General features: G+C 46.4%; 1 pseudogene; it reads left to right on the forward strand.

Moving 5' to 3' along the window:
• The first annotated feature begins 6653 nt into the window (after window positions 1-6653).
• Window positions 6654-8427, forward strand: LOC123398949 (annotated as a pseudogene).
• The last annotated feature ends 581 nt before the right edge of the window (window positions 8428-9008 follow it).

Raw genomic sequence — 9008 nt, forward strand, 5'->3', positions numbered from 1 at the left:
ATGTGGGGTGGCAGCATCCAATTGAAGAAAACATATAGGGGTACGGTGTGTTTCGGCCATAAGACTGACTTCTATTGCCCATAACGACCGGCAACAAGTAATAAGGATGGATTCTATGTCATCCATCTAATGCTAGAGTACAGAAGGGATCACCAATTACTTTGCATGACATCTTCATCCGATGCCCATATCCGGAGATGGGCCGAAGCCTTAGGAACCGTACCAAATCATCAACTACGAAATGAATTGTTCCGCATCCAGCAAGAAACCGTGTCAATCATCATGATGGACATCATCAAAGAGAATGGGATGTTCTAAGGTGGCCCAATATCGGTGGCTGACATTTGAGCCCGCATATCCCTACATCATTAGGACAACACGTCTTTCGCCAAGCTTGGGTGCATCCTCTCGGATATGGACGGATGGAACAAGTGCACTGCTTAAACGATGACACTGTGTCGGTTTAGTTGTTACTTTCTCTACAAAAAAAACTTTGAATCTCTCTGTACGACATAACTATTAGATGTAAACGCTACCACGCTCTAGTTAGTTAGTTCGGGTACGATGAATTTTCTTCATTGTGTTTATGTTGCTGCTATTTGCTAACTCTTTCTCTCCGTAGGCCGATGTCATATCGTATGTTACATATTATCATTGAATTCACTTGATGATATATGCCTCTTTGCCACGTATAAAGATAATCGATGGCAAGAAGGTGGTATGCCGTTGTGACGCCCCCGATTTAATCGTACGCTAATCATACACGCAAATGTGTACGATCAAACCCAAGAACTCACGGGAAGATATCACAACACAACTGTAGACACAAATAAAAAATAATACAAGCTTCATATTACAAGCCAGGGGCCTCGAGGGCTAGAATACAGAAGCTCGATAAACACACGAGTCAGTGGAAGCAACAATATCTAAGTACAGACATAACAGGGGGTGCCTTAGAGAAGGCTAGCACAAAAGAAACCGAGCAAACGAGGCGAGGCCTCCTGCCTGGGAACTTCCTAACTGCTCCTATTCTTTAGCGGCCCCCACGTAGTAGACACCATCGGGGCGGCAGGCGTCGGCAGGAAACTCCATCTCCTGGGCTCCATCATCTGGTCGCAACAACGGATCAAGGGGACAAAGGGGGAGCAAAGCAATGGTGAGTACTCATCCAAAGTACTTGCAAGTCTTACATCAGAACTATTCTAAGTATGCATCAGTATCAAAGAAGGGGAGTGGTTATATGTGGACGGACTGCAGCAAAGCGAGAAAGACAGAGAAGGCCTAGTCCTATCGAAGACTAGCATCTTCAGGGTCTTGCAGCAAGAGATGAGAATAGAATAGGTGTAACACAAATAATAGTCATATTGTTGCAGCAATATTAAGATGAGGGCACGCCCAGAGATCCTCCCTCGACTCCCTGCGAGGAAGCAATCCCGGGGCAACTAAAATCCAGTTAAGTAACAATTGTAGTTGTATAACATCAGGGCACAACTCCAATTTGTCCTGTAACCGTGGACACGACTATTCGAATAGATAAGTTCTTCCCTACAGGGGTGCACAACATATTCCCCGACGCGCTCGATAACACTCTGGCTGAACACACTTTTCTGGGTCCTGCCCGGCCTTGGAATATCGACACGTCGCATCCCCACCTAAGCTCAGCAGAGAGGCCAGCCCGCCGGTCTAACTCCTAAGCACAGAGGGTTCATGGGCCCACTTACCCTCCGCACTCCTGCACGATGCGAGGGTGGCCGACGTTAGTCCTAACACCCCTTAATACAAGAGTGATGCATCTCGGGACCACTCGGGCGCGCGCCGCTACATCGGTGACGTCTGAAGAGCTTCAGCTGATACCGCGACGTCGAGTACACATAATTCTTCCCATGCGGATGGCTAGTGCGTAATAAGGCCTTCCGACCAACCGAGATCAAATACCCAAATCCATTATCATTTTAATTAGGCCATCGACACAATCTCGCGGGAATCCACCCATCTATCAACTAATCACCAATGATCCCAGTAACATGGTCGAGTAACTGTGTGGTTGTAACATCGGGGGAATCCGAGGTATCACCCTCGTTGGATTCCGAACGATGTATCCGTCAAGGTGGGCTTAGAGGAATCACCCTCGGGGGTCCCACACTTGAGGGGTTGCACGACAGAGGCATCGTCGGGAATGGTGAAAGAGGAATCACCCTCGATAAACACGACCGACTAGCTATACTACAGAGATATCATCAGGAGTACTTAGCGAGGTGTCACCCTCGGTACCTGATAGTATCTCTGTAGCGTCGTACAACTAAGGGGGTGTATGTGCTGTGTCGGGTCTGGCTCGTCGATCAGGGATCGAGATTTGAAAGCAAAGTGGGGCAACTGGGCTACGGGGTCAGAGGGGATGACTGCACCACCTATACTAAGCATATTTAAAATACAGCACTGAAAGTAGCAGTTCATCAAAAATAGGCTATGCATCAGATATAGGAGCTAACTACAACAGTAGCAAAATTCTAATGCAAGAATGAGGGAGAAAGACATAGGTGATATAGGGATGATCAAGGGGGGTTTGCTTGCCTTGTTGCTATGCGGCAAAAAGGCTGGTCGGCTGGGTCGTAGATGTACCCGGCAGCAGTGTCAGTCTAGGGGTCTACCAGTAAGAAGAGGGGGAAGAAACAATAAATAATAGCAATGGTGCAACACGATGCATGACATGGCAATATGCAGCTAGGCATGAGCTAACGCAGGAAACACCCATCATAAACGGGTCGGAAGAATATGTGACGATATTTTCCGAGTCTCGGGCTACACCGTGAGACGGAAAACGATGGAAAAGTTTCACGTTTGCTATGCTAAGGTCTCGTGACACACGAATGGACCGTGTATCCGGGTTCGTCTCGTTCCCCTGATCAACTTTGATGTTGAAAATATTTTGATCTGACTTACGATTTATTTAATATTAATTTTTACAGTTTTATTAATTATTTATTAATTAATAACAGATTTAATTAATTTAATTAAATGCTATTATGACATCAGCATGATCCCATGCTGACATCAGCAGTTGACTGGTCAACTGACCAGTGGGTCCCATGTGTCATAGACACAGTTTTTAATTAAGGTTAAATATTATTAATCAGATTAATTTAGTGAGGGGGACCCACGTGTCATACTCTAATTATCCTATTTACTTAATTATTGATTTAATTAAATAAATAATTTATATAATTATTTATTTAGTTATTTAATAATAAAAAACCTATTTTTATTTTTATATTTTATTTTTTATTATCATTATTATTTAACAACGTGTGGGGCCTCCGTGTAAGTGGGTGTGGAGGTTTGGCCCCACCGGTAAGTGACATAGGCCACATACCCATATTCATTTTTACCCACATACATTAAACATAACGTATTCTTTTTACATACATGCATATATACCCAAATACATACTTACATACATATAATACATGCATTATACATACATACGCAATACATAATACATACATGCTTTTTATTTTCTTTTCTTTCTAACATCATCTCCAACCTCTCTCTCTGTACATGCGTCTCTTTCTGTTAACTCTAGGGCTCTCAACAGAGAGGTAGAACAGGCAACTCCACCTCCACCTACATGAACCTAACGGTGCCGGAACGCGACGGTGTTCGTCGGAACGGATACGGAGTGGAAAAATGAAGGGAAGGGGTTTGCTCACCGAGCCCGTAGAGGTGCAAAGCGGGCTCGAGGGAGGGCAACGGTCGACGGGTTGTTGCAGTCCGGCGAGGGGCGAGAGTGAGCTCGATGCAGGGCGACAAGGGGCTGGTCCCGGTGGCTGTGGCCGGTCAGGGGAGGCTCTGGCGCGGAGAGTCGGACGCCGGTGGCCGGCGGAGGCGACCGGTAGCGGGGCTTGGGCCGGAGCCATGCGGCCGAATGGGGGGGCGCCGGAGAGGCGCCGTGGTGGCGCGCGAGGGAACACCGACGGTTAGGGAGGCACGAGCCGGCCACTGGAGGCCGGCGGAGGCGGGTTGGCGCACAGGGTTCCGACCGACGGGGGGAGCACTACTAGGAAAAGGGCTATAGATAATATAGACACTAATGGCGCACCAGACAAGTGGGTGCGCCACTACTATATAGCAGTGGCGCACCATGTGCAGGTGCGCCATTAGTGTCCATCGCACTAATGGTGCACCACACACACGGTGCGCCATTACTAACATTTTTTTCCAAAAGTACTAATGGTGCACCGGGGCAGAGTCCGCCACTACTAGTTTAATTAGTAATGGCGCACCACTCACCCAGTGCGTCACTACTATAAAAATTTTTTTGCAAAACTACTAATGGCGCACCAGCTGGTGGTGCGCCATTAGTAAGCATTACCAATCTCGAGCCCTATCCAGAGTCCTCTCTCCCATTCCACACCCACCCGGCGCCATTTCTCCCAATCTCGAGTGCCATAGTAGTGCCGCTCGCGCGATCCCTCCCGCCGGCGAGAGCTCGGACACCGGCGATCTGCTCCGTCAGCCTCTCCACCAGTCGCCGTCGCCTTCGCGCCCCCCGAGGTAAGGCTCCCTCATCCGCGCACCCTGATTCCTCCGCCCCGCACGGAACCCTCGCCGCCGCGGGAACCTAACCCTAGCTCTCCCCTCTTCCTCCTCAGCCATCTCCAGGTCCCCGCGAAGGAGTCCCCGACCTCAAGCAGCAGCGCCGCCACCGCCGGCGTCGTATCGTCTCGTCTCGTCATCCCTTCCATCTCTCATGCATCAGGAGGTACCTCTTACATGCCTGCCCCTCCCCTCGAGGGTTAGGATCTGTCGCCCAATACATTGGGTAGGATTTGGCGCTCCGGTTGCTCTTACTGGTGCTCTCGATTGATGATTCGATTCGATCCAGATTCTAGAATGGGGACGAGAGATCGAATTGTCGAGCTCAATTTGCCGCAGCAGCCTAAGCGTATATTGTCTGTGTCTGTGCTTTTGTGCATTTCGCGTTTAGGAATTTCGAGATGTGCGGGGGAAGCGGGGTTCACAGGCTGGTGCTAGCTGAATTATGGAGTTTAGATTGAGTGGAGGCACGTGGGGAGAAATGCTTACCACACTATATAGCTGAATTATGGAGTTCATCGTCTTCACGCTTTGCATCGCAACATGTTTATCACATCTGCACTTAGGAACTGCATAAGAATGTCAAGCCATCTTACAAAAGGAACATCCAGCGCTTGTTACTCACTATATGCATGCATGTGCAATGAACCTTACCTTGTGATGAAGCATACTGCTATTTGGCGCACCAGCAACTTCACTTTCAGTATCCGTAGAATCAGATAGAGCCCCAGTTTTCCTACAGTGCTGAGGACTTGCTTCTTCTAAGGTTCTTCCAAGTTCTAACGGCCTCTGGCTGCAGTGTTAACAATTAGAGCCATGTTAGTACAGAAGTAGAAGTAGATACCAGGTAGCTAACTTCCTGAAAGTTCATAATATTACATTGTCCCGGACCAAATACTTCTGGTCAACTGAAGGAATAATCATGGAACACACATTTTGCCAAAAGTGAGATGGTGCACACAAAAGTACTCGTGCATATATAAAATAAAATTAGTTTGGACTACAAGCAAACTGACAAATGGCAATATACAGGTTGGATGTCTATCAATAAATATATTTATCTCTGCCTCTCTATCCAACTTTCCATCAACTATGTGATAACTTAATACAAATGAAGTTGCATCATAACATAAAACAGTTGTAAAAGGGGGAGGGAAACTTTACCAGGTTTCTTCCTTTTGAGAGGAAGAAGTAATTAGATCATTGACTTTCTTTTCAGCAGCTACAGTATCAGTTGATTTTGTAAAGTTGTCTACTAGTTTCCTTGTTAACATGCTCATCCTTTTGTTGTCAATTTGTTCGGTTGACCTAGTAGAGGAATCTGATTTCACTTATTGTGTTTGTTTAGATATGCTTCCAGGACCGCCACCACCTATTCTTATGGGATATCCCGTTGTGCCGAGCGCGTCACCCTCAGCTACACCGTCATCGTCCATAGGTGCCAGCATCGCCATTATCGTAATCGTCATCATCGCGTCGACCTTGCTGATCTGTTTCATTAAGGTCCTTTGTCGTAGCCCCCATCGCCCTCGCCCGTCGTGGTCATCATTCTCTCGCCACAGCAGCATCTCTCGGAGGGCCTCATCGTCAGGAGAGTCTGATAGGAAGCGTGCGGTGGCATCAGCTGTTCACCCTCCCCCGAGGGCCAGCACCTCACCTAAAAAGCATGCAGAAGGTTTGCTATTTGGGTTGGAGGTCTCTATGCCATCAGCGCCCTCTCTACCAGAGGTGGAGCTGGTGATCTTGGGGTTTCTCTCGCAACCTCCCGTGCTATTGCAGAAGGGGATGTTTTGCTGCATCTGCGCCCAAGAGTTTGCTCCTACCGATAGGATCCTAGCCCTTTCGGCGTGCTTGCATAAATTCCACGAGCTATGCATTATCCCATGGATTCGTTGCCACACACCTTACTGTTGTCCGTTATGTGATGCTTCCATCACCATCCCCTGCGCTGACCCTGACAAAACCTACATCTCAGATCAGTATGATGTCAGGGCACATACAATGGTTGCGCCAGCTCCGCCTGGAGAGAAGGTGGCAGAGGCTGTGGGGGGATCTCGCGGATGGCTGCGCTCTTCACTGGACAGACTCTCAGGCAGTTGGAGGGGATGCTCCAGCAATCATGCCACTGCCGTTGTAGTGCCGGTGTCCTCACGGCATACCACTGGAAGCTGGAGAGTCGACACCTGTGACAAGGAGAACGTAGAGGCACCTGGGGAGAAATGCTTACCACACTATATAGCTGAATTATGGAGTTCATCGTCTTCACGCCTTGCATCTCCACATGTTGATCGCATCTGAACTTAGGAACTGCATAAGAATGTCAAGACATCTTACAGAAATAAAACTGCAGATAGTTTAAGAGCTGGCCAATCACAAATATGTGGTACTATGGTTTTGTTGGCCCCTAAGGATGAAAATATGTTGTGAATAGCTTGCCAGGCAACTCTAAGTGTATGAATGGGTTGATACCCTACTCTCACTGGTACAATGCTTCATGTGCTCATCTTCAGGAATGCAATATGCAGAGGTTCCATCAAATTAGAATCTTGTTCTCTTGCATAGTGTAAAATTACTGCATGCAGTAATGTGTATCTTATTATAGAGTAGATATTAAAGAATTTATGTTAGCTTAGCCTTTCTTCTGTGATATGTTAGATTATTACAACCATCAAACCAGTTTGGGCTTGTTAATGAATTTAGCCATTGTTTCTAATATTGTTGGCACTTTCTCTGTAATTTTGGATATTTTACTAACAATATATCAATCTGCTGGCACAACAGAAATCAATACTCAGGTTGCATTTGGGCTATTCTGTGTTGCATATATACACTATGGGATGAATCATTAAGATGTCTCTGAGCGCGTTGGCGGCTGCCGAGCGCGTTGGCGGCTGCCGAGGCCATCACCAAAGATAACAAGGTGTCTCTTCTTCTTGGTGGATCCGGACCGACGCTGCAGAAGGCTGCCCAGCATGCTCCGTCTAGCCACCCATTGGTCAATGAGGTATGGTTACTTGCTGCTGGCTACCTCCCATTCAACTACATAATACTATTACTTGCATCTTTTTCTTTTTTACCATGCTCTGCATTTCAGTTCAGCAAGGGTGAAAGAGAACTTGGCGAGAATGGAAGCACATGTTCATTTCTTCATCAGTTGTCTCTCTTGTGTGGCAGGTTCTTGTTGCGGATTCAGACGTGTTTGTGCATCCTTTAGCTGAGCCTTGGGCCGAGCTGCTCTGCTCCGTGCAGCAGAAAGGTTGATACTCTCATGTGATAGCCTCGTCGACGTCGTTCGGGAAGAATTTGCTTCCACGTGCAGCGGCTCTTCTAGATGTCTCCCCTATCACGGATGTCACTGCCATATCTGAACCACGGGTCTTTGTGAGGTACGGCAGTCCAATGTTTTTGCATTGTTATCGGTGATTCATGCAGAATTCGGGGTATTCATAGGGTAATCACCATCTCTTTGGTGTTTAACATGGACAACTCGATGCTATAACCCATCAGCAATTAAACTTTTGATGATTAAGATAAGACATTCTTTTCTTCAGGCCAATTTATGCTGGAAATGCACTCTGCACTGTACGATATACCGGGGAGTCTCCTTGTATGATGAGTATTGGATCAACATCATTTTCTCCAGCTACTGAGTCTATGTCAGAAATTAAAGTTGCGCCCATAACCCAGGTTGATCTCTCTTTCCTCAGTGAAGGTTTGTGTGGTTCCCTCACCATATTCTTCTATTATCAACACTCTTCTATGCCTTGCAGAATTTTTGTTGTTAATGCTGCATTACCTTTCTTAGACCATGGATCTGTTAAGACAATATTCTGACTTCTGCAATAGAAGTTCAAGGTCTGATTGAGTGTTAGTACTAGGTTTCCATTTCCATGGACTTGTTATGGTATTTCATCCTATATTGTACGGTTTTTAATTACTCAGATGGATAATGAGTTGAAGCCACAGAGCTAGATTACATTAAATGATTTCTGATTCTTTGTGAGCAATGATTGTGAATACAATAAGTGAAGGTTTAAGATGTCTCATCTCCGTTGCAGGATATGGCTTGTGAGTACCAGCAGATGCTTGAGCTTCTTAGAAAGGCCCCATTTTTTGGCAGATGGCGTGCTAAGCCAGGATCCGTTGATTCGTTTACAGTTCCACGGTGATGACCAGATCTTGAGTTTCTATGCTGCGTCGCAGAGGCTGGTTCTTGAAGTTCCTTGATTTCACCACAAATTTAGCAGTTTTGTGTACCAGCTCTTTCAACTTATTTGTAGCATGTGTGCTTCTGCACAATACTGAAGTTTTGAATAGTGGTAGCCTGTAACAAACCTATAAAGCCCTATGATGTTTGGCACCATGAGGTGTTTATATGGATTGGTAACTCTATAACTCTTATTATTTTAATTGTT

This window comes from Hordeum vulgare, chromosome 1H (assembly GCF_904849725.1).
Source record: "Hordeum vulgare subsp. vulgare chromosome 1H, MorexV3_pseudomolecules_assembly, whole genome shotgun sequence".
Classification (NCBI taxonomy): Eukaryota; Viridiplantae; Streptophyta; class Magnoliopsida; order Poales; family Poaceae; genus Hordeum; species Hordeum vulgare.